Below are 25,083 nucleotides of genomic sequence, written 5' to 3' on the forward strand. Positions count from 1 at the left end.
AGGTGCTAATCGCTGCTAAAGCCTTCCTACCTGTATGTGCGTAGCTCCTGCGAAACCGGCAGTTGCGGCTGCTTGAACGCAGATATCGCGGTCAACTCGTTTCATTGAGCCAGACAGAGTGAGACCGGCACTAATGCCGGTACTGAAAGTGGGCAGTCGCTGCCGTGGCCGTGAGTCGACAGAAAAAAAAAACGGAGAGGAGCGTCTTGCGAAGGGTGAGAAGCAGGACAGCACGCGTGGCTATGGCGTGATCTCTATAACGGCCTCCCCCACTCTCTTGTTTCAGCATCATCATCAGCCTGTCTACGCCCACTCCAGGCCAAGGGCCGCTCCCATAAATCTCCAATTGCCCCCGTCCTGTGCTAGCCGCGACAAATTTTTCCCTCGTAAAATTCTTGATCTCAGCTGAACACCTAACTTTCTGCGCCACTCTGGCCCAGCCGCGGCAGACGCTGCTACGTTCTGGACACCGCCCCTGTGAATCCCAGATAACGGCTGGCAGAGTATCTGGTCTCACTCTTTGTAGAGCCATGCGTGTGCGTTCAAGTGACGCCTCATGGGCAATCGTTGTGGGTGTAGTTTACACTTTCCCAATCCAACCACCTTGATAGCGTGGATTGGAGACAATTTTAAATGCGGAGCATTTCTTAGGCTCGCCTGGTCCTCCGTCGTTGATGGCGGCGCCGTCCACACGCTCACTGCGCATGCGCAACTCTCCTCCTTACACCCACAGCTCCGCGATACTACACTATAAAAAAAGAAATTGTTAGCGGCGCCCGGTTTCGATGCTACGACTCTCTGGCCGCAACGGAAGGTACGCGGTGCTCTTCCCACTACGCTACAAATCCGGGACAGGAGCAAGTGCTACGAACGCGCCTTATGTCTTTCACTCATTCAAACTACGTCAAGAAGCTACTGATACAACGAAGACACGCGAAGCTGAACGTCAACAGAAACGACGAACTGAAAACTTTAGAGGGGGATGCTGAATTTCCCGGGGGAAAGCTGTGGCCGGAAGCGCCACGCGCCTTGCAGCTCAACCAGCCCCGTCCGCAGCGCCTCTGATGCTGATTGTTGCAGGATGCCCCTAGGGATTGGCCAACCAAAGAATCCATCACGAGATAGGTTCGCGTTCAACCACCATCGTCATCTTCCCGTAGGGGAACCGCCGAAGAAGAAGAAGAATGAGAAGACAAAGCTGCGAAGATGAGGGCGTGTACATTGCTCTCAGCTGGAGCACCAATGTCAACAACCTTCAACTCACCAAAGCTGACGGAGACTACCGATTCTACCACAGAGACAACATCGACAAGAACATGATGGACGAGTTTCGGCGCCTCGAGAACCACCGCCTACTCACCGTAACGCAACAGCACTTGCGTGCCTTGCCACCGGTGTGGACCAGAGGCGGAATTTCGTCTGGCGCTAGTAACAACCAGATCACTCAACATAACGGCAACCCAATGGAACCACATGGAACCGCCACGATGCTTCGCATCCTCATCAGGGTTCCCCACTGGAAGATGGTGTAATTTTTTTTGTCGGTCCCGGTTCTGATGCGGGTTCAAGCCTTGTGTGTTCAGATCCCGGTTCTTTTCACGAGCACCATTCCGTTCCCTTCCGAACTTCTTTGAACTGGTTCAAACGGGTCGGACGAAAACACACCAGTGTTTTTTGTCTTACTCTTTCATTTTTGTCTGTTTTTTGTCTTCCTATTTTTGTTTTTTTTGTCTGGTTGGTATAAAAACAAATTCTTAATGTAATTTTCTCTTTACCAATGTTGTGACTTGCCCACACAACTATACAATCCACTTGAATCATTTTTCTAGGAGGCTAACGATCAGAACACTAATTGAAGCGAAAAAACCGTACGCATGGACACTTAAGGCTGCTTTGTTATATATGTAAGTGAAAGCATTACTTTTTACGTCCGGAAGTTCATTTGCATTACTTAACATTACTTCATCATTATAAAAATGTAATTTTATTTTTGGATTAAAAACCTGTAGTTTATACCTCGTAGTTGTTTCCTTGTGGAAAACAACCATGGATATGCGTAGCTGCCGAGGTGCCACCGACGCCCTTTTACCCGTGCCGTTCTCCAAATCATGCATCCTCGCCTGAATTTTCAGGCAACAGGGCGTCCTCCCTGGCAGGCGAGCAGCTTGTCTGGCAAAAAGAGGACCCGTCCATCTATCGTTTTGGGGTACAATAGAGTGCCGTGGCGCTCTTGCGCTACCCCCGCACTGACCGGCTCGATGAGTGGCGCTTGACGATGTGGCCGTGCTTAAAAACAGGCGGCTACGTCAGTGAAGTGATCCGTGGTGCAAACGGAACCATTTCCTCAACATCTTAATGGTTTAATATTTGGCACGGGCTTGTTGACAACGAAAATCGTCCTTTCTATACGACCTGCCACGTTTGTACAGCACTTTACGCAAAAGAAATGGAGGACATACACATAGCATCTACTATACAACAGCGTTCTCACTCAAATCTGGTGGCGGGTCGCTATTGGTGAGGCACGTAAACTAGTTCCATAGCGTTCGATTAGGTTTTCTACTCACGCGATAAGAAGTGGAGAAAGATGTAGTTAACACTGTAAAGCCTACACGCCCTTCACGGGTCATGAGTGGATTCCTCGCAATCGTTCTGCAAGGTCTACGGGGTACGCCAACAATTTTATTGGATCCGCATAGGCTTTTAAAACCGATAGACTTTGTTGGGCAGCTTGAACATGAAATTTTAGTCGGTCGGTCTGCCTCCGAAAAATAAAAATTTACTGTCAAATAATTGTGGTATCAATGATGCAAAGTAACCAGAACTAACGAAAGATGTGCAGCGCCTGTTCTGTTGTTACAAAATAAGAGAGCCAGAAAGGTAGCAGGTCCAGACACTTACAGAAACACACAAACAACTTGAAGTTCGTCACAAACAAAAGATTAACACTCAAACCTTGGGTTGGTGACAACCAAAATATGAACATGCCGCGGAAACCAGCGTACAAAGTATTCGCTTTAAGAACGCAAATATATACTTCACGATGGCGTTACGAATGCCACAGTAAATACTGCGGCGGAAATGTATCCAATTTTAACAGTGAATACACTAGTTTAGAAAACAGGCACGAGTAATTACCCTTCTGTAGCGGAAACTCCTCACCCAACAGGGCTGTTTCACCTACCAGAAGGGTCACGATGTGTTGGTTGAAATAGAAAATAAAGTACCACTGCATACGTAGCCTGCGATTCTGTGCAACGGCCCTGCAACGGTCATGCCACAATATATAATCGCTAAGTATACTGCGAATTGTTTCCCAGGGGATGGCCAAGTGAGTGTTCTCTCATTCGATACCTTGCAAGTTCCAAACTAGGAGCGCCACGGTGTATGATGGGCGAAAGCAACGCGCCGTGGTGGAGCTTGATAAAGCGTGTGCTGTAGATTCCGGTTTGGCCGCCGTTTGGGCATACAGAGTTGTCTGCTGCTGTGTATAGAAGTGATCAGTTTTAAGTGGGAAGAATACCCATGCTGTCACTGGATGTTGTTCGCGTTCTCGGGAGCCCGCCTGAAGTGCGACGTAATCATGGGAAATTTGGTGGATCTACTCACCTGCCCGACGACGATATCAGTGCCACCATCTAGTGCACAACTTTTTAAACTAAAAAAATGACGGCCATGAAGATTCCGAATAGGATCGCCGCGCCTGGGGGCAGGTTTCTGGCCATAATTGGACAAAGACGCCGTGCAGAGGGATCTAGAAAGTAGAAAATCACAGGTCTGACCGGGACTTCTACATCGGGAAATGAAGAGAGGACCGTATGGGCCAACAACTGCCTGATGAGGTAGGTGCACGGAAGACCCTAAACCTCAGAGCGGCATGGAAGCGCAGGGCATCTCTGGCTCAACGCTCGGTGCTCCCATCCCAAGAGATACAAAAACTGTCGCGGTATACTTTTTGCGTAATGGGATTGGGTGTAAGCATGATACTGGAGACAAGGAAGAATCTAACTTAAAAAATGCCTTTTATCGGTTGCGATTTCTGTGAAAAAGAGGAATTGATAGCCGTAACCAGCGCGACATTAAATTGAATGTCTTCAACTAGAACGTGCGGCATGTCCTCTGAAACACCATGTGTCTAGAGATAGACGCCGGGAATCCTACTATTTTTAAGTTTTGATTTGGGGCGAGTATTGCTCTTACCAGAGACACGAAAGCAGTTTTTGTGACATTTAACTAGGCACCTGAAAGGTGTGCAATAGACCCAAAGTAGCCTACAGCAGCCATCAGGCTATCTGTGGTCGGGATAAATATATAAACGTCACGTGCGCACGCAGAAACTTCAGCTGAGCCTTTTCCGGGTAGAGACAGACATGTATTTTTGGGTTGGCCGACAAGTATTTTGATAAAAGGGGCTAGATACCAAACAAAAACAAGCGTGGGCAAGGGGCAGTCTTGTCTGACGACACTGTGAATTGCAGTTTCACCATGACCCACATTATTAATGGCCACATCGCCGGATAAATTACTAGACAACCCTCAAAGAAGCTGAACAAATTCACAAGGAGACCTATATACATGCAATATGGCAAGCAGGTATGAATGATTGACTGTATCAAATGCCTTTTTTAAATGTTACAAAAAGACATACAGGCCGCCCATACAAGTTTTACGTGTAAAGGCCTGTATGTGCTGCGCTAGGCTGAGTGCCAAAAAAATATTTCTGTATGGAACAGAGCCAACCTCTTGGGGCGAGAGGAGGTCCGGCCAAAAAGCTTTATTTCTGGATACAAAATGGAAGTGAAGATCATGTAGTCCTTAGTCAAAAGGGCAATGGTCTGTAAGAGCTCAGTAGAGAGGGGCATCTCTTTTGTTTTAAAGGTAATAGTACGTGGCTTCTTTTCAAAGAGTTCGGAAGCGCTGATCTTTTAGGATTAAATTTATACCTTGCAATAAAGAACGGCCCTGTTGTGTCCATCAGCGCTTGTTAAATGGTGTTGGTCAACCATCAGGGGGAGGTACGGATCCGGTTTTATTTCTTTTAAAATGTCGCGTAACTCGGAAGATTACAGGTCGTCCAGGATTTGCGGATATATGCATTCAGCAACCTGAGGTAGTAAATTTACAGCGGAACATAGTTGTGCCGCCATGTGTTTTTCATGTACCTAAAGGAAACGTGCTGCAAACACCCCAGAAAAAAACACGCAACCCCGAATTTTTAACACATTGGCATGTAGAGGTCCTGTTATCCAGGCCACGCGCATAATCTAATGATTCCAGCTTCACGCGGTAGCCAAAAATATTTGAAAGTCTAAACTATTGCAAGGACCCTAGATATTGTAGGCAGTGGATGGCTGCATTACTTTATTTCATTGACATTCGCAGCGCTACCCAAGGATGAGCAGATATTCAATAATTACAGGTATTGTTTTTCCGTTTTATCTAACTATCGCGATATGCATTAGCGTTTTTTCAAGGTCGGCTGTATCAGGAAATCCCTTTGGTTTGCCAGCTATTTGAGGTCGTTGCCTCCACACAGGTTTTAAACCATCTTTCAAATTCCCCTTAACCGGTAGTGAAGAAGAAATCTGTTTTTATTGACAATAACGCTACGTAATCCTGAAGTATTCTATGACCGAGATATTATTGTCGAGCGCCATCAAGTCTGCGGTCTTCATTTTTTTATTGCCTGCTTGGCGACAAAACAAAACGCTTTGTACAGTACTCAATTTAAAAGCTGTGGCCTCGAGCCCGCGCAAGGGGTTTCTTAAAACCTGTCCAACTGAACTAGTGCATCCAGAATGGGTAACCACTTATGTTCTTCTGGAATGACTTTATACGCTTTTCTGATATAAGCAACACTTTCATTAACATACTCTCACACTATAAGATCATAGTCGTCTGCCTTTTGCACTGCCATACGAGTTTTTAACATTGGATGCAGACTAAGAGCCATGAATATATTATAGGGCGCAACGCCATCAGTCTTCGGTCCCCTACGTCTGTCAGCAAAAGTTAATTGCATTAACTTTTGCGGTTCAGCCACCCGCAAAAGTTAATGCAATTGATGAACGCCACTTGTATATAGCCAAAGACATTTCAAATATGTAGATCAGGGGCCCAACTCCCAAAAAGGGCGTCGTTTTGAAGCGATGCGGTAGCGCCTTGCAAATGCATGTGTTCTTTGCTGGGCCCCCGCTTTGACCGGCAACTAACGGTTGCAAAGTTAAGGGAAAAAAGGGCGCAAAGCGACAAGCCAAACGACAGGGCGCAGTGCGCATTGTTTAGCACCCTTGTTCCAGGCAATCACTAGAAAATGCTGGGAAAAGGGTTTTCCCCAGGAATCGAATCAAAGGGGGGTGTCTCAGTAGGTTTTGGGGTGGGCAGAGAGGCGGGAGGCTAGATAAACTACACGAACTGTTTTCAAACAAACGCTTATCCCCGTGATGTATGTTTTTTTTTAATTTCATCATAAAATCTGGTTTAGGCTGTATCACTTATTTCCTATATTGATTAGCGTTGTTTCTATTTCAAGACATTCTGTATTTATAGGTTTGTGCATCAAACCACGTCCCTTCTTTTTTTCCCCTCATGCCCACTGCAGCTAAAGCTTGCTATGAGGCGTCATATAAACAGAAAGCTTTGGACTTTGGTTGGAAGTAAATCCCCTCAGATTAATGTGTTGCTTTATTTGTAACGTTGTGTTTGAATCCTGCTTTCATTGGGGTTTAACCAAACTGCGCAGTTGTAAATAAAAAAATCCCGCAATCTCCTCGAAGTGATTGATGATGATTGGGCGAAGCTCAAATGCTTATCGGTAAAACCGTGAAACATTCGCCCACACATCATATAAAGTCTCGACACGTTGTTATAGGGGTCGTTATATATACACCTATATACACGATGTTTATTATTAAATGCAGAGCCTTTCAGTAACTCACGATATCACCCGCGTTGTCCCGTCGTAGTCCGCACCGTCGTTGTCCGCACCCATCCCCCTACACCATATAAAAGAAAATATTATCCGGCGCCAGGTTTCGATCCCTCGACCCTGCGGGCGGAACGCAATGTACATGGTGCTCTACCCACTGCGCCACAAAGCCGACACCGAATGGACGCTACGAACGCGCCTCATATCGTTGACTCATTCAAATTACTGCTGACGAGCGCTGTCTCGTCAGCAGTTTCCACAAGTGCAATAACATTAACGTAACGCAAACTACTTAACGTCGTGCGCTCCCGGAAATGCTGTGCATTTGATCGTGCCCCTCCCGAGGGGGATGTTTCAATGCGTCGCCATGCTAACAGTTTGCCACGCTTTAGTTTCAGTTCTTTCTTTGCTGGGGTGCCGACGAGCGGCGCCACCTCCTCGCACTTTTTTTTTTCACACATCGATGCAATTATCCCGTGCCCGCTCCGATTCAAGCTTCCCCCGCCGCCTCTTGCGTGCCGCCTCTCACTTCGGGATCCGCTTGTCGAAGAGTCCGCTTTGTTTCGGCTGCTCGAGCCCTCACGGATGCTGCCGCCTCCTGATCAATGCTGGTGCTTGCTTGCGATTGCTGCCGACGCTGGCCTCTTTCTTCGGCTTAGCGAGGTCTCACCGCGGGGTCTTGGCGGCGGGCCCGCATTGCAGCCTCGGCGCGAGCTCTCCACGCCGCTGCCTTTGCTTCCAAGGTGTTCATGATGAGTAGCTTGTGACGGGCCTCCTTGAGCGGCGGCGCGCAATCTAGCGGGCAACCTATGAACTATTGCACAGCTGCGCCTCTAGCGGTTGCGTCGAGAACTAGTCGCCACGCCGACGGCGCGACGCAGGACTTGGCCCGCGCAAGACGCGCTTCGCCCCTAAAACTGACATGAATAACATTACCCCATTCAAGGCGGGATCCCAGAACAATTAGGGGGACTACACACCCCCAGGAGGTGTGGGGAAATCACTACTTGCAGCACTTCAATAAAGGACTGCACGGTTTATTTGTAAAACAATCATCACGACCACCTTCTTGCCATGTTAATTAGTAAGTAATTATTAATGCACGAGTGTTTAAAACAAATTTGAGGCAAATCTTTTCAACGAAACCAAAAAGATATATTTACATTTTATTAAAAATAGGAGCAGTTTGTGTGCGAAAACAGTTTTTTTGTCTTTATACTAATAAAGTATGTGTCAACCAAGTTTTATTTGCATCTTTCTTTATTTTTTGCTTTAGCTTAACAACCCTTTCCTGCCTCAGCTATCACATTTTTGATGTACGGTGAGGGCTTACTGGATATTGAGAAGACGTATTTTGATGTTATTTGCCCCGCGCATATTAGTGTTACTGATATGCTTGGACACTCCATTTAAGTCTCCGCAAGAAGGCATTTGCTCTCATGTTACGCGATTTCTGTAAGGTCAGCGCGTACGACTTTTATGCGTAGTGGAACCTGCAAAGTACGCAAAATGCTGTGAGGAACACAGCACCGGACTTAAAATCGGTGCGTGAGCAGGGGAAGGAAACCAGGGCAGAAGGTGGGTCCGAGGAGGGCTCTAAAAAGGGCGACGCAGCGTCCGCCAGATTAGGGATCCCTAATTCGCCGACTGCAGAGCTATACCTTCCCTCACCCAGTCCGCCTATATGGCATGTTTCCAACGCAATTTCCGGCCGAATGCAAGTTCTGCTTACAACCCGGTACTCGTCCTCACATCATATTAGAGCAAGCACAACCCCCACCTCCTCCCTCTTCCATCCCCTCTTCCCACCCCTGAGCTCTGGGGGATCCTGGTGATTTGTACGTCCACACGCTTTTGGCCTCCAGAGTGAAGGCTGCCCGCTCGTCATATGGCTTCCCGGAATAAGGAACCACTCCCACTTCACTGGCTCAATAAAATGTTCTTCACTCACTCACACTCTGCTGCAATAGGGAAACAGCCGCGCCATAGCAGGGTAGACCGCTGTCGCATGTTCCTTACGAAGTGGCGACTTACGAGCAGAAGTGACGGTTGAAGGTGCCGACGGGGACGGAGAAGAGGCTTCCGGTGGTGGCGAGAGGTGGGAAGAATCTTCGGTAGGGTGCGGTCCTTGGGCAAGTGAAGTGTCGCTAGCTTCGGTCGCAAGCTTCAATAAAAATTTCAAGGGCACATTAACACAAGGGTCAACTAGGCTTTCTCTCTGACATTGTTAAAATGTTGTGAGCGTCCTCCTTAATCTTTGACACTTTCGGTGACCAGTATGTTCTTATTTCTTTGCAGCAAATGTCGACGTGTAAGTATATATATTGCGCTTAATAGAGCGTGAGGTTAGCACAAGGAGTCATTACACGTATGGGGTCATATTAAAGAAATGAAGAACAACCCCAATGCAGGTAAAAACCGAGGTGACTTCCTCCACACCTGTACCAATGTGCGGGTGACCTCTAGGGCCTCTCCTAAGCCTTTCTTTCCTCAATGAACATGGCTGTTAGAAACAATTGGAACGCAACCGCAATAAAGCGACTCCTCTGATTTATGTTGCTGTGTATATGGCACGAATGAATAAATGAATTTCCGTGGTTGGACGCGCTTAATTGAGGTTTGGCAAAAGGAAGCTAGGTTTTCGGGTGCATAATTGCTCTGCAAGACTAAGCATATCGTTTATTTGCTCAGAAGGAAATGGGAACGCGAGTGTGCACGGCGGGTATTTTTGCACGAAGTGAAAGGAAGCACCTGCATGCAACGCAGTGTTAAGGAGTGGAATACCGGGGGAGAGAGTAGGATAGTAATTGTGAAGACTATACAGGGTATAGAAAGTATGCAGGGCCGCAGTAGAGGGACTGGTCATTTGCAGTGGGAGAGCGCCGAAGCACGAAACACCTGAGCCGTACACTACACTGCCAAAATTGTGCAACGTCGCTGTTGGGAACTGCCAAGCACTCTTGTATCATTTTCTGATGGCACGCGCCATTACACTGAACCTATATTAAAAGTTTGGAAAGATTTTTTTTTCGCAAAAGTACAAGGAGCCAGGCCGGGAATAAAGGCTACAAAAGCCAGACAAAGGCCCAAGCCTGATTTGGTACAGTACAATCAATAAGCAAATTGGCAGGGCGGAAAATGTAATGATTGACTAATATAAATGTAAACATATTGTGCAAGATTAGACAATAAAGAACAGAATAGTAATGGGCAACAGAGCATATAAATCACCCACATCGCCACCCTCCCAATGCAACAAGCGATCTTGTGGAGGCTTTCACTGCAGAAGAGGTCACCTCCGAGAATTGGTTAGGTCGGCGACCTAAACGTGGTTCGTTGCGTTTCCGTCGGCGCGGAGAAACCAACGTGCGCTTGACTTACCTTGACCTCACGACATGCTTGTCTGGAGGTCAGACGAACGCTACCAGGCGTGTCCTGGATTTGTACATGCCATAATAACCTGCCCTTAAAACTACGATGAATTGTCGCTGGCATAGGTCATTTAAATGCGTGCACCTAAATTCGTATGTAAGTACCCGAGGAAGCACGTATATTCGTTAAACAGGCTGGAGGTGGAAACGGACAGTATATTTAGTCGAAGTGCGCTGTAAGCGAATAGATTTCACGTACGGTTAGGTACTTAAAACCAGCCGAAAATATACAGCTCATAAAGGCCCGTATTTTACGACTGGCTACGCTGGGGCGGAACGTGGTCAGAGTTTTTGTTAAAACCAGTTGGTTTTCAGAACATCCAGGCAGCGCATTTAAGTAAGTTTGCGGGTTTATGCACTTTAGCGCATTTCCCATTCTTCTGTGTACCAGTCAAAGGGCATGTTGAATAGCAATCGTCCTAACAGGCGTCTGCCATGGGACGCACGCTCAATCGCGGTCACCACGGCCTTCTTCGCCGGTATCTTCGTGGCCATCATCACCGTAATCACACTGCTTGGAGCACTGCACGGAAAGATCGGTGAGTAACACAAAAGCCGCCGCAAAAAAATACCGTCGTTACACGTTCTGAGGCAGATATATGCGCGAGAGATTAGCCTGATTAGCGTGATTCTATGTGTTGAGCTTAGCAAAGTCGTGATTACATTGAATGTGCTGTGCAGGTACAAAAATGAAATACTGTTTCTCAAGAGGAAGAATGTTGAACTTGGAACCTTTTTCTCGTGCAACATGAGTAAAGTCAAGGCCAAAATACAAAATGTTTGGTCCTAGTTGGCATGGCGCAGTGGGATAGACGCCGGCTTCATAACGCCAGGACAGTTTGATTTCAACTACGGGAGGCGTTTTTTTTCTTAAGACGCTTAATGCGCTTTCGCTAATCAAAATTATCGTTTTGTGAATCAAAGCGTGTAGAACTGGTATTCCTGAAGTACGTTCTGCTCAGACGAACCACCCATTAGTGAGGTATACAAAAGCTTCGCTTTTGTTGGCAAAGAACTACACAGCATGCACTTTGTGGCAAGTTTTCTCAGCCTCATTAGCACACATTCTCGGCTTCTAGGTTATAATTAGAAATTAAACGGCAATAACGACGCCAAAAATACACCATAATCTAGTGAAAGAAACCGAATGAAGCTGCCAGGTAAACTACGTCAAAAGACGCTAAATGCTTATGTCCTACCAGAGGTCCCCACGGTGTTCAGCCGCACGATTTGGCAGCATAAATTGGCGGTAGGTTGCTGACGAAAGGGGTGGATGTGTGGGAGAGTGGTGCCAACCCTCACTCGTCATGCGGCAACCAGGATTCCGTGGGCACTCGTTCCTTCCTCCGCCAGCTTGATGACTTGTTCTTTTAGTGGAGCTTAATCGCTGAGCAAAACGGACTCTACTCCTCGGTAGCGACGGCTACATGTTCGGGTAATGGGCAGTGCTTTTGAGGCTAAACCCACACCAAGTAAGTTGTAGCAGATGAGGAAATCTTCGCTCCATTCGCATGCTGCTTGTTACATGCCGGGACGTCCGGGTGAAACAGGGCGTGGTTTTGGACAGTGTTAGATTATAACCTTCGCCATGAAACAGGTTACCATCAATTTAAGGTTGAGTGTGTCCATGGATAACGAAAACGGCCCAGTTGTGTAATATCTCGGGAAGTGGCCAGCCTGTCCCTCCCCTTCATTTTGACTGGTCTAAATCAACCACCGAGATCCGCCCCATTGCCCAAATAGCAGGAAGTTCAGTTCCCGGGAGGGAAGAGTGGGGCGTTGTCAGAACCAGGGAAATGTGTAGAGGTTTGTCGTCAGTGAAGGTACGCAAAATATTCGCTACCTGGTTTTAAACTCGTCCTTTTGGGTAGTTAAGTTTCGCTGTCTTTGATTGAAGCGAATGTCGATGCAATAGCGAGAGCTTTGACTGCTTCATCCCTATATTCTTCATGTCCTCTAGGGATAGCCTATTCATGTTGTTACGCCTTACGTGAGTTGATCACGACTGCTCTCTCATCTCGCCAGTCCCTGTATTCTTCTCCATCTGGGTAAAAAAAAAGGATTGCTGGCGAAACGTTTGTGGAGGGCTTTAGAGCGGGAGAGACGCCGTTCCTTGGGATGTTCAGGGTGCTTGTAGCGATCGAGGGCGAGCAACGTGCATGCGTTGACGTATGTTTTCGCCAGGAAGAATTTTCGGGGCCATGCTGGGACGAGAGAGACGCGAAGGGAGGTGAGAATGGGTCTTTAGAAGCACTCGTGGGCAACATTGGATTTGAGAAGTGTGTTGCGCTTTAGTGAACCTATATAGGTGTTGTGTAAACCCACAGCGATGGTGTGATCCGTTGAATCTGATATGGGTATGCCTATCGGGTTTTGGGTGCCCTTGTAATAATACATTTGACCTTTTTGATCTTCATTCCAGTTATCGTAAGGAGAGGGGTAACGTAGGTAATGCGACTGATTTGGAAGGCTTGTACCAAAAGGAGAAGGCTGGCTTTTTTCGCATCATCGTGCTTGTTAGTGACCCCGGCGATGAGCTTTCGCATTTATCTGGCGCTGTGCGGTAGGGTGTGGGTAATGGGGGCATTGGAGGGCAATGCGCCGTGTGCGATTCATGGCAGTATACCTTTTTCTTTGATGCTTGGTCATTCTTCATTTCTAGCCATGCCGTTACTGGATTGTAAAAATGCATTTCAGATTTTGGTGGACAACAGGCCAGGACTTTCGAATTGATGTAGTGTACAATGGTATTTTCATGCTGTAGGCGGCCCTTAATGCCGCTATCGCTTCCTCGAGATGTCGAAATAGTAATCTTGTCTGCGCAAAGGATGTGTTTGATATAAGAAGTTTGTGTTAGAAGTAGAGCTAACTTCATCATTGGGAGAAAACAGAACTTTGTGAAATGAACCATGGGAGAAAACAGAACTTTGTGAAATGAACAACCTCCATGTAGCTAAGTCTGAAATTTTAAATACGGACAATGTCAGAACTGACCCCGCCAACTAAAATTTTGGCCGTACAGTCTCTGAGAACGTTCGCGACATAGTTGTATTTTTCACCCCTATGTCATGGTTGCTTAGATAACGAAGGGAGGAGGAGTGATTGATGCTGGGAAAAGCCTTGTCGAGGCCGAGATTTATCAAGAGCCTTATATCAAGTGAGAATACATGTTGCGACTATCGAAGATCTGGTGCTGGAGGAAAGCATGACATCCTGTGTCGAGAGTAACCATCGAAATCCCACCATAGTGTAATGAAAGAGATTGTTAGTTACATGTTAAGGTTGAGGTGGTTTAGTACGTCATTATTGAGAAGTTTTCTAACGCGGCGCTTAATCGAGATTGGCCACAGGTTGTCCATTTTGCGAATGAATGAATGAATTTTTTGTTAACAAGGGAAGGAAGGACCACCAGCAGGCGTAGTTTGTCTTACCTAAGGTCATTTCTGCTTTTAAGATGAAGGTAATATCTGCAGTTTTCTAAGAGGGAAAAGGGTTGCCTCCTCTAAACTACTCTTTATGTGGGGAGTCAATGCTGCTATTGAGTTGTCCAGATTAGCTGGGGGACTGTTTGTGATATCATCTAGCCTTTGGCGTGACCTGTTTTGTAGCCTGATGATAGCTTACGGTACCTCCGCCGTGGTTCGTAGTCTGACCAAGTCTTACAGTTGTTGCTTTTGCGTAGGTGGAATGCGCATAAAACAGGCAATCCTGAATGTACAGTTATTTCAAACATTGGTGAAGGGGCACCCTACCTACATCATATGCGTTCTGGAGAATTAAAAAGGTTGCCACACTTCACTGTGCACCTCCGCCTGGAATTATTAGGAGGCGGAGTGTGTTCGACATTTTCGGTGCACTTTGTGTCAGTCCATTCAGTCGAAAAGGGTGTTCATTTTGTGGTTGGAGCGAGGCGACGACGAAGAGCGTGCCTCTTAGGTTTTGGAGACCTTCCTTCAATTCCTGCATATGACTAAGGCAGGAGTCGGCTGTCCAAAAGCTGGCTTTCTCTGGGACCATGTGTATGGCAAGACCAATCTGTTGTTAAATGTCGTGAACGTAATCATCGAGGTTGTTAATGCGGGAAGTAGCGTTCGCCGCAACGTGAGTTTTGCCCACTTTCTGAAAGGCGGGCGAAGTGACAACCTGGTATCGCAGCCCCGTGACGTTTGCAGTTCTGCGGGTGTAGGTCCGTGTAGTTTCCACATTCTTCTTACGTTAACGAAAGGTGTGTGGGGTGGGGTGTCAATCTCTACGCAATCGATTCTCGTAATGCGATGCACGGGTTCTGTGAAGCGAGTGGGAGAGTGGGACAGACTGGGCATCGCACAACAGCATGCGAATTTTTTGTGGTCTGTGTGATCTTCCCGCGCAGAGTGCTGGGCATTAAAATCGCCTGGGACCACGAAAGGTTGTTGCACTGGCAAAGTAAGAGACTGATGGGCGGGCAGCCTGCCGCGAATATTTCACTTTCTGAGTTATTACTGGCATTTTCAGGCTGCTAGCTCTAAAGTAGGTTGTAGCAGGGGTAGAAAGATTTAATTTCTCTCTCCCCTTCCATTACTACTGCTTGGAATGAATGGATGACTAGGCTTAAAATATTTTATATTAAAAAAATGGCCGTATCTCTTTTGGCTTCAGCGCAATTGACCGTACCGTTGTTAGAGGAGTATACCAGAATTAAGGTCCATTTCATGTTCTTGTTGCGGAAGCAAGTGAGACAGCAGTACAACGCCGGCCTCACTAAGTATTGTACGTACTTTGCAAACAAGACGAACCGTGTTGGTGGCGCGGCAAGGCCAGTCGATCATTTGTGTAATGAATGTTGCACGTTACTGCATCCAACATGATCTTGAATGATGCCAGGTGCTACCGAGAAATTCAGTCAAGGACAAACGCTTCCAATATCTCTGAACCCTCTGCAGTCATCTGCCCTGTATATCTGTATCGTTAGTACCTTCGTCCTACTCGCAGGCGGGATTCATTTCTAGTTCTAAAAGAGAGAAATTTTCTTTTTGGGATTTAATTTTTTTTGATGACAGACATACGGGCAAACCAAGTTGAACGCGTTCACGCGCTTCTCGGCGGGAGTCCTCGCGTGAAGCACGCACGGACGCGACGCGCCAGCCCGCAGAATCTCCGAGTACTCCTCCCCGGACCGCACGTCGAAGGCTCGCAGGAACTAATCCAAGCTCGCAAACTCCCCGTGCTCCAACGCCTCGTGCATTTCGTCGTACTAGGCCTTTAAGCGCCATCGACGCAACCATACCACAACAACGACTACAACTACCACCGCCAACTACCACAACCAACGCCACGTGACCACTCCCAATGCTCTGCATTTACTCGTGTCCCTCGCGCGTGGGCATGCGACGGAGGTTTTTTTTTCTGCATGGCGGCTACGGTAAATATTAGGACGCGGCGAACAAAAACCCAAAATTCAGATTTGAAAAAATAATATTGGCCTTCTAGCCATTTTTGCAGCCATCTGATTCGGAAAACACACTAAACGATATTAATAATTGGCCCGTGCGCGAACTTCGTCAGATTTTCATTGCCAGCGAAATAACCACCAGCGTGACGAAAGACAATCCGCGCCCTGGGAACTGGCCGGTTCTGTGTGACGTTGTGTAGCAGTTCCCGCAACCGGATACACACTACTGCGGTGTGGTTGTTGGCGGTCCTGTTTTGCCAGTCCGGGTGCCTCAACGGCATCGTCAACTTTCACAAATTGCGGAAGGATTACTGCTGTGTTTTCAAAAATCAATGGAAGGCCAACATAATGAATAGAAGCGAATTCATTTAAGCCCAAATTAAAAATCACACGCAGTCAATATTGCGTAGTTAAACGAATTTAAAATTACTTTTGAGACTTCCCGTGGTCTACAAACCATCGCAAGCTCGGGTGGACCCAGGGCGTCTCCTAAGCTGTTCTTTCCTCTTGAGACTATCGCAGACGATGCAAAAAAGAACACGTGCAACGTCCCGAGCGTGGCATGGACGTCACGAATTGCAGTTTTTCGGACAGAATAGCGTGAAGTTATACCGCGTGGCATGATCAGAGCAAACTTAATTTCATAAACGTTGCACAGAACTGCCATCTGCTCTTCCAGCGATCGAAACCGAAACTGTCTGAAAAGAATGCATTGTTACACTTTCTCGGCTGACTGGTGACCATTTTTTTCTTGATTCTCATCATTAGTGGGCGGAGAGGTATTGTTCACAGAATAAAAAAAACAAGAAGCAAGAACATAAAGAGCGCTCAAAAGTCGCCATTATGGAGTACACGCGTAGGTGCAGACGTATACGAAGAAACAGATGAGCTTACACGTTTTCCCCGTCAATCGAATAGACGTCGGGAACACTCCACAGACGCATAACTACGTCAGGACCACGGAGTTCCCTGGGGCATAGAGGTTCATACCAATATATTGCCGCGAACCATACATTGGGTTTGTTTATTTGTGTTTTGCTTTTACCGCCCGGCTGCGCCGGTCTGTGTTATCTCTGCGCCAAGGGAAGCGCGTGTTCCATTCTTTCTTTCTGTGCCGCATGTGTTATCTGTCGTGATAGGGAGAGAATTCCGATCTAACGTGAACAGCCCAGAATAATCTTCTTGGATCTACTATGTTCTCGATGGGAATCGACGTTTCGAGAACCACGCGCGCCGAAAGATAAAAAGCCTGCAGTGCGGACGCCGGAGCATTCGATTCGACGACACTCGCCTGTGCAAGTCGCTTTGTTGACCGCTGCTTCGCCGCCTCTGTATTCTTTTGAGTTGTTAGGGGAGCACAAGTTCGCTCCAATAAACGTGTTTCTCATTCAAGACAACTGCATCGTTCTTGTCTTCGCGACATCTGGTGGAGGTGCTGGGTACTAAGTCTTTATGCCCTCTACGACATCTCGAAGCCGCCAAGCGAGTCCAACCAGAGAAAGCCCCCGACTGCAAGGATTGCTACCCGAGTTCGGTCTTCTGCCAGAAGGGCCCAAGAGAAGGAACGCTGCAACCAACACCATGGTGCAAGAAACAACGTCGCCAATCATCCTGCAGCAGCCCCGAGAACCGCCATCGTCCCGGGGAGCCCCCGCTGAAGACCCCGAAGAATGGTTGGAGAAGCTGGAGCGCGTCCGCATCTTGAACAGGTGGGACGACGAAGAAACTTTCAGGCATGTCTTCTTTTACTTAGAAGATGCTGCTCGAACTTGGTTCGAGAACCATGAGAGCTCTTTGACCGACTGGACTCAATTCAAAAGGGAGTTCCTTAAGACTTTCACTACCGTGGTGAGAAAAGAGCGAGCTGCGCTTTTGCTTGAAACTCGAACGCAGCACCCCAACGAAGGAGTCGTGATTTTCGTTGAGGACATGAAGCGACTTTTTCGTCGTCCGGAGCCTGAAATGACCGAAGAAAAGAAGCTCAAGTTTCTAATGCGAGGAGTGAAGCAAGAGCTTTTTGCTTGTCTAGTCCGTAACCCTCCAAAGACAGTGGCGGAATTCGCGTCTGAGGCGGCCGCGATGGAGAAAACGCTAGAAATTCGAACGAGGCAGTACGACCACCCTGTCAACGCGCTGTTCTCGGAGACCATCGGTGCCGCAAATGGAAGCTCCTATACATTGCGAGAGACCATCCGAGCAGTGGTCAGGGAGGAGCTTCGGAAGCTATTTCCAACGACGCCGCAACCTCAAGTGGCTTCCCTGACCGATGTAATCCGAGAAGTCCAAAACGCACTGGGAACTTCTACGCCATCGGAAGCACACCGCGAACCACAAGCCATGACCTACTCCTCGGCTGTTCGTCAACCCCGCCCTGCTCCATCCCGTCGTCAAGAGGCCGAGCCATACCGCCGTCCAATGCCGCCCGCCCGACGCCTTGTAGACCAATACCAGACGCCAAGAAAGACCGACGTGTGGCGAACGCCCGATAATCGCCCGCTGTGCTACCACTGCGGAGAGGCCGACCACATCTACCGTCGCTGTCCCTACAAGAGGCTCGGTTTGCGAGGGTTCTCCGTCGACGCCCCACGCCCCCGATACGGCCAGCGCCCTGCTGAGATCAAAGAATACCTCTCCAACACCAACCGAGGACCAGCCCGCTTCAACCGTTCACCGTCGCCCTACCCGTATCAGTCACCGAACCGCCGCAGCACTGCTGACTTCTCACGTGGAAGGTCCCCCAGCCCACGCGGGGGAAACTAAAAGCAGCAACTTCGGGAGGTAAAGTTGCACAACGGCGGAAAAATGAAAATCCTCCAACGACGCAGCGACTCGCTGAAGACCATCATTCACGACATGCCGTCAACCCGACGACCCGACCTAGCCCTAACGAGACTCCTGAACACGACGACAGCTACACGGCGCGACGCATACCCGACCTGACCGAGACGTCCGTTGAGAAGGCGACGACAACGACGATGCACAGTGCCCGACCGTCAACACGTACAAGCAGAGATACGACGCCCCGACGAACCCGGAACTCGAGGAAGACTGCATCTGACGTCAAGGTGTCCATCGACGGTTTTGACGTAGTCGCCCTCGTAGACACGGGAGCTGACTATTCGGTAATGAGCGGACCATTTGCGTGTAAACTGAAGAAAGTTATGACCAGATGGGACGGTCCGGACATACGCACAGCAGGAGGCCACCTCGTGACGCCAAGTGGAACGTGCACATCGCGCGTCACCATAGAAGGCACAACGTACCCTGCGGCGTTCGTCATTCTGCCTAACTGCTCCCGCGACGTAATTCTTGGAATCGACTTTTTGATGGACAACGGTGCAATAATCGATCTGCAGACCAAGTCAATAACTTTTTCCCCCAATCACTCCATGACGCCGGAACCGAACCCCGAACGACGTGCTGCTGTAAGGATTGCCGATGATCATGTCACCCTGCCACCCGGCGCAAGCTTGATGGTCGCAGTCTACTCTGAAGATGCTGCTCCTGACGTCGACGCTATCGTAGACACCGATCAAAGGGTGCTTCTCAACCGTGGTGTGTCAGTCGCAAGAGGCATTGCGCGCTTCAAGGAACACCAATCCCACATTTTGGTTACGAATTTCACCGAGGAGTACCAGCATTTAAACAAGGGCGCGGCAATTGCATTCCTCGAAGAAGCGCAAGAAGCAAGTGACGTGATCGCGGTCGCCGACTTTGAACGGACACCCGTAGAAACCTTCAAGCTCCCGCAGCCTTTCGACGTGAATCCGGCGCTACTGCAAGAACAACGGAACAAGTTATTGGCTTTGCTGCGTCGCTATAGCGAATGTTTTTCGTCGAGCGCAAAACTACGTCAGACCCCTCTAGCGAAGCACCGAGTAATAACCGAAGATGGAGCCCGACCCACCCGACAGTCACCGTACCGCGTCTCTTCACACGAACGGGACGCCATCCGGACTCAAGTCGACGACATGCTCAGCGACGACATTATACAACCCTCGAAAAGCCCCTGGGCTGCGCCCGTCGTACTCGTAAAAAAAAAGACGGCACATTAAGGTTTTGTGTTGACTACCGGCGACTGAACAAAATCACGAAAAAGGACGTGTACCCCCTCCCCCGAATCGACGACGCCCTTGACCACATCTGCCACGCGAAGTACTTCTCATAGATGGACCTGAAGACCGGCTACTGGCAAATTGAAGTGGACGAGAGAGACCGAGAGAAGACTGCATTTATAACCCCAGACGGCCTATACGAGTTCAAGGTGATGCCATTTGGGCTGTGCACAGCACCAGCGACGTTTCAAAGAGTCATGGACACTGTGCTAGCTGGCCTTAAGTGGCACACCTGCCTCGTATACCTCGACGGCGTAGTGGCATTCGCCCGGACTTTCGACAAACACCTTGCAAGGTTGGAGTCTGTACTCGAGGCCATTCGTACGTCGGGGTTGACGCTGAAGCCTGAAAAGTGCCGTTTCGCATACGGGAACTCAAGTTCTTGGGCCACGTCGTCAACGCCGCGGGAGTCCTACCTGACCCGGCAAAAACTTCAGCCATTGCGAACTTCCCAAGGCCGAAAGACAAGAAGGGCGTGCGAAGATTTCTCGGGCTGTGCGCATACTACCGGCGCTTCGTCGCAAACTTCGCACGCATTGCAGAGCCACTCACTCGCTTGACGAAAGATAGCACCTCTTTCAGCTGGGAAAACGACCAAGAAAAAGCATTCTGCGAGCTGCAAAAACGCCTGCAAAGCCCGCCCGTGCTCGCTCATTTCGACGAAAATGCCGAGACGGAAATGCACACGGACGCCAGTGATATAGGCTTGGGTGCCGTCCTTGTCCAAAAGCAAAGCGGTTGCGAAAGGGTAATCGCCTATGCCAGCCGTGGTCTGTCGAAGGAGGAGAAAAACTATTCTGCCTCTGAGAAAGAGTGCCTGGCTATTATATGGGCGATTTCAAAATTTCGCCCATACGTGTATGGAAGGCCATTCAAGGTTGTAACAGACCACCATGCGCTGTGTTGGCTCGCCAATTTGAAGGACACCTCTGGCCGTCTTGGGCGATGGAGCTTGCGCCTACAGGAGTTCGACGTTACAGTCGTTTATAAATCCGGCAGGAAACACTCGGACGCCGACTGCCTGTCCCGCGCCCCCGTCGACCCACCACCAGAAGACGCTGAAGAAGACAGCGCGTTCTTCGGGATCGTGACGGAGAGCGACCTAGTCGCCCAGCAGCGTGCCGACCCCGACTTCCGCGTCATAATCGAGTACCTCGAGGGATGCAACGTTGCCGTTCCTAGGACCTTCAAACGCAGCTTACCAGCATTCAGCCTGAGAAACTCCGTCCTCGTGAAGAAGAATTTCAGCCCCGAACAAGATCGAATTACCTTCTCGTCATCCCCGCGGACCTTTGTGACGAAATTTTGGAAGCGTGCCACGGTGACCCGTCTTCCGGACATCTCGGCACAGCGCGCACTATTGGAAAAATCAAGGCGAGGTACTACTGGCCCGGCCTTACCTCTGACGTCACCCACTACGTCCGGAGCTGCCGTGACTGCCAGCTACGAAAAACGCCGCCGACAAGACCCGCCGGACTTCTGCAACCGATCGCCGTCCCATCGAGACCATTTCAACAGATTGGAATGGACCTTTTAGGCCCGTTCCCTACGTCACGATCACAGAACAAGTGGATTGTCGTAGCGACAGACTCCATGACGCGCTACGCAGAGACCGCCGCTCTTCCGAGGGGGACTGCACAAGAAGTGGCAAAGTTCTTTATAAGCCAAGTTTTGCTGCGACATGGAGCCCAGGAAGTCCTAATCACCGACCGCGGAACGGCATTTACTGCGGAGCTGATGCAAGGAGTATTACGCTACAGCAACACGGATCACCGAAGAACGACGGCGTACCACCCTCAAACGAACGGACTAACAGAACGTCTGAACAAGACAATCGCAGATATGCTGTGAATGTACGTTGACGTTGAACATAACACTTGGGACGAAGTGCTCCCGTATGTCACGTTCGCGTATAACACGGCTATCCAGGAGACGACGCAGCTGACGCCGTTCGAGCTTGTCTACGGTAGAAGGCCAACTACGATGCTCAACGCCATGCTTCCGCACGTAAAAGACGACGACCTCAACGCCGACGTCCACGGATATCTTCAACGTGCGGAGGAGGCCCGCCAGCTCGCTCGAGTTCGTATAACGGACCAGCAGCTGGTGGATGCGGGCCGCTACAACCTCCGACGCCGAGACGCCGAGTACCAACCAGGGGATCGTGTGTGGGTTTGGACTCCCATCCGACGACGCGGACTCAGTGAGAAGCTCCTGCGACGGTATTTCGGACCCTACCAGATTCTACGACGTGTCGGCCAACTTACCTACGAGGTGATCCCCGATGGTGATTCCGGAACATCATGACGACGCACGCGGCCCGAAGTCGTTCACGTGGTTCGCTTAAAACCTTTCTACGGACGATAACGAATTTTATTTTTATTTTTGGACTGTCGCTTATGTTAGCATCGGATCGATGCACTCTTAGAGGGGAGGTAATGCCGCGAACCATACATTGGGTTTGTTTATTTGTGTTTTGCTTTTACCGCCCGGCGGCGCCGGTCTGTGTTATCTCTGCGCCAAGTTAAGCGCGTGTTCCATTCTTTCTTTCTGTGCCGCATGTGTTATCTGTCGTGATAGGGAGAGCATTCCGATCTAACGTGAACAGCCCAGAATAATCTTCTTGGATCTACTAAGTTCTCGATGTGAATCGACGTTTCGAGAACCACGCGCGCCGGAAGATAAAAAGCCTGCAGTGCGGACGCCGGAGCATTCGATTCGACGACACTCGCCTGTGCAAGTCACTTTGTTGACCGCTGCTTCGCCGCCTCTGTATTCTTTTGAGTTGTTAGGGGAGCACAAGTTCGCTCCATTAAACGTGTTTCTCATTCAAGACAACTGCATCGTTCTTGTTCGCGACAATATACTATACTCGGGTGCAAAGTAAGAACCGCAATTACTCGTGTAGTGTGGCCCATTGCAGAAGTGACGTGATGAATGTCAACGCGAGCTTGCGTTTTCAAGCGAGATTGCGCTTATCAGGTGCCATGGTTTTCTTGTTGACACCTAGTTTTTTGTCGTCGCTGCAGAATTATCAGCAGATTAAGGGCGAGACACCACGGAAACGACTCTTGTCGCGTACAAAATACTCGCCGTAAGGCAATTTCTGCGCCGCGCGGAGTGACAACCGGCTGCAGTGATGAGGCGCAGTGGCAAATTTCGTTGCCGTTCTTAATGACGTTGACCCCAACTACAGAGGGAAATGTGGCGCTCCAATCGCGGGCCGTCGTGGGCGCCCCCCTGGCAGGCAGCGATGATCCTCGCCTACTTGCCTTAGATAGACACACGGCTTCTTTTTCTTTTAAAAGGCAAAATCAACAAAAAAGGCCACATCTTTTGTGTTCATCTTGCACGAAGCTTCCAAATAATCACTGTAAACTAAATCTTTGTTTAGCTCAATATTACAATACAAAACGAATTTGTATAATCTTTTACAGTAATATCGTTGCTTTTTTGCGGCTAGAAACAACTTTTCAGCCTCTTCATGGGCCATGCCATGGACAAGTGGAAGGTGCGTGACGGGAACTTGACGGAATGCTCGATCAAGCGCCGCTCCCCTAGACAGTAACGCCAGTTCTCTCTCTAGAAAAATGAGTAGGAAACTCTTAGTTCTAGGGACACGGTGAGGAGAGAAACTAGCCGGCGCCTCACGTTCCTTGCATTGCTCTACGGTACAAGTTAACGACGGCAATAGCACGTGCGGCGTATCACTCAACTGAAGATACGGTGCAGCATGTGATCGCGGGCGCGCATTTTGAAAGGAGATTGTGCTTAATGCGTGATATTGCCTGTTTCTTGTCACGTAGTTTTTTTGTCGTCGCTTCAGTGATTTATAGGCAGATAGAATTTGAAAAACCCCTGAAACTACTCAGGGCATGTTCTAAAAAATCGCCGTAAACCGCACTTTGCTCCACACAGAGGCCCAGCCATCTCCGGCGATGAGGCGCAGTGGCAACATAGATTGTGGGTCTGAAGCTGTACCCGAGAATAGTCATGAAACTATGGCCAATGCGTGATTTAGTGTGCCGGCACCGGAGCCTATTTCTTTGTGACACCAGCTAATTAGCATTCTTGAGTTAAAATTTGCACAATGAAGACCCTGGTTGTCTCCAGATGCCGCTTTTTTTATTCAGAGCCGAGGGGAGGCGGCGAGATAAAAGCGAGGGATGCGGCGATGCGGGCCATATCCAGCGGCTGCAACTGCGTCCCCCTCTACACCAGTAACTTTTGGTCGGGAGCTGACGCATCCTACTACTGCAACTGCCCCAAAGATGGCGCGCCGAAGGAAGGTGAGCTTATCATCCCCACCCTTTGAGCGTTCGTGAAACAAGGAAAAACACAAAAAAACATGTAGCCACCCTGCAAATTGAAGAGAGGAAGAATAATCTACGCAGGGGGGTGTGCCAAATTCAATGACTTTCAGGTACAGGTATGAAATGGTGCGCAACGATTCGGAATGGAGAGATTCAGTGACATCCTCGAGTCACGCGTCACTCGATTTCAGCAGCTCACATACAACATCGGTTAAAAATGAAATTATAATTTCTCAGACCTAAGATAGACATGCTACAGTTCTTACTGATACAGTGATTTCTTGTAGATCGCGCACCGATAATGTGCTTCAGTAAACAATCGCACAAAAAATAGCGAAAAGAAAAAAAACAGTTAAGAAAATAAATTTGAAGATGTTTTCAATAAACCCAGCAATGCGCGGACAGCGCTAAGGGGCATGTTCAAGAATGCACAGAGGCAAATAAGTGTACAGAAAGCACCCGTAGAGTGAATAAACTAATAAAGGAACTAATTGCGTTCGGTAAAATGAAGGCGGAGAAGCGATAGAGCCACAGTGCATCTAACAACATGTAAATGGCAGCTGTTGTAACAGTGACTTGCTGCTCCGCCACTGCAATATGGTCCGCCCAGAAAGTTTTTAGGGGTGGATTTTTTGAGAACGAAAGGCGGGAAGATGTTGGGAAGATGTTAAAGTCAAGAATTTCACACTTTCGCCCCCAAAACTGGACACCCAAATAAAAAAAATCAAACAATCAATCAGGTTCCTCAGGTGCAGAGGCTAAATGGGTCGTTCAGAGTGGTGGGTGGTCTGCCTAGAGGGGTGAGTGGCGAAGCGGAAGAGTGGTTGGCATTTACTCCGCGCCCACCATGGGGAAAACCCTAGAT

The sequence above is a fragment of the Haemaphysalis longicornis genome, unplaced genomic scaffold, assembly GCF_048455015.1.
Source record: "Haemaphysalis longicornis isolate Haplotype H1 unplaced genomic scaffold, Haemaphysalis longicornis Haplotype H1 scaffold_13, whole genome shotgun sequence".
NCBI classification, from domain to species: Eukaryota; Metazoa; Arthropoda; class Arachnida; order Ixodida; family Ixodidae; genus Haemaphysalis; species Haemaphysalis longicornis.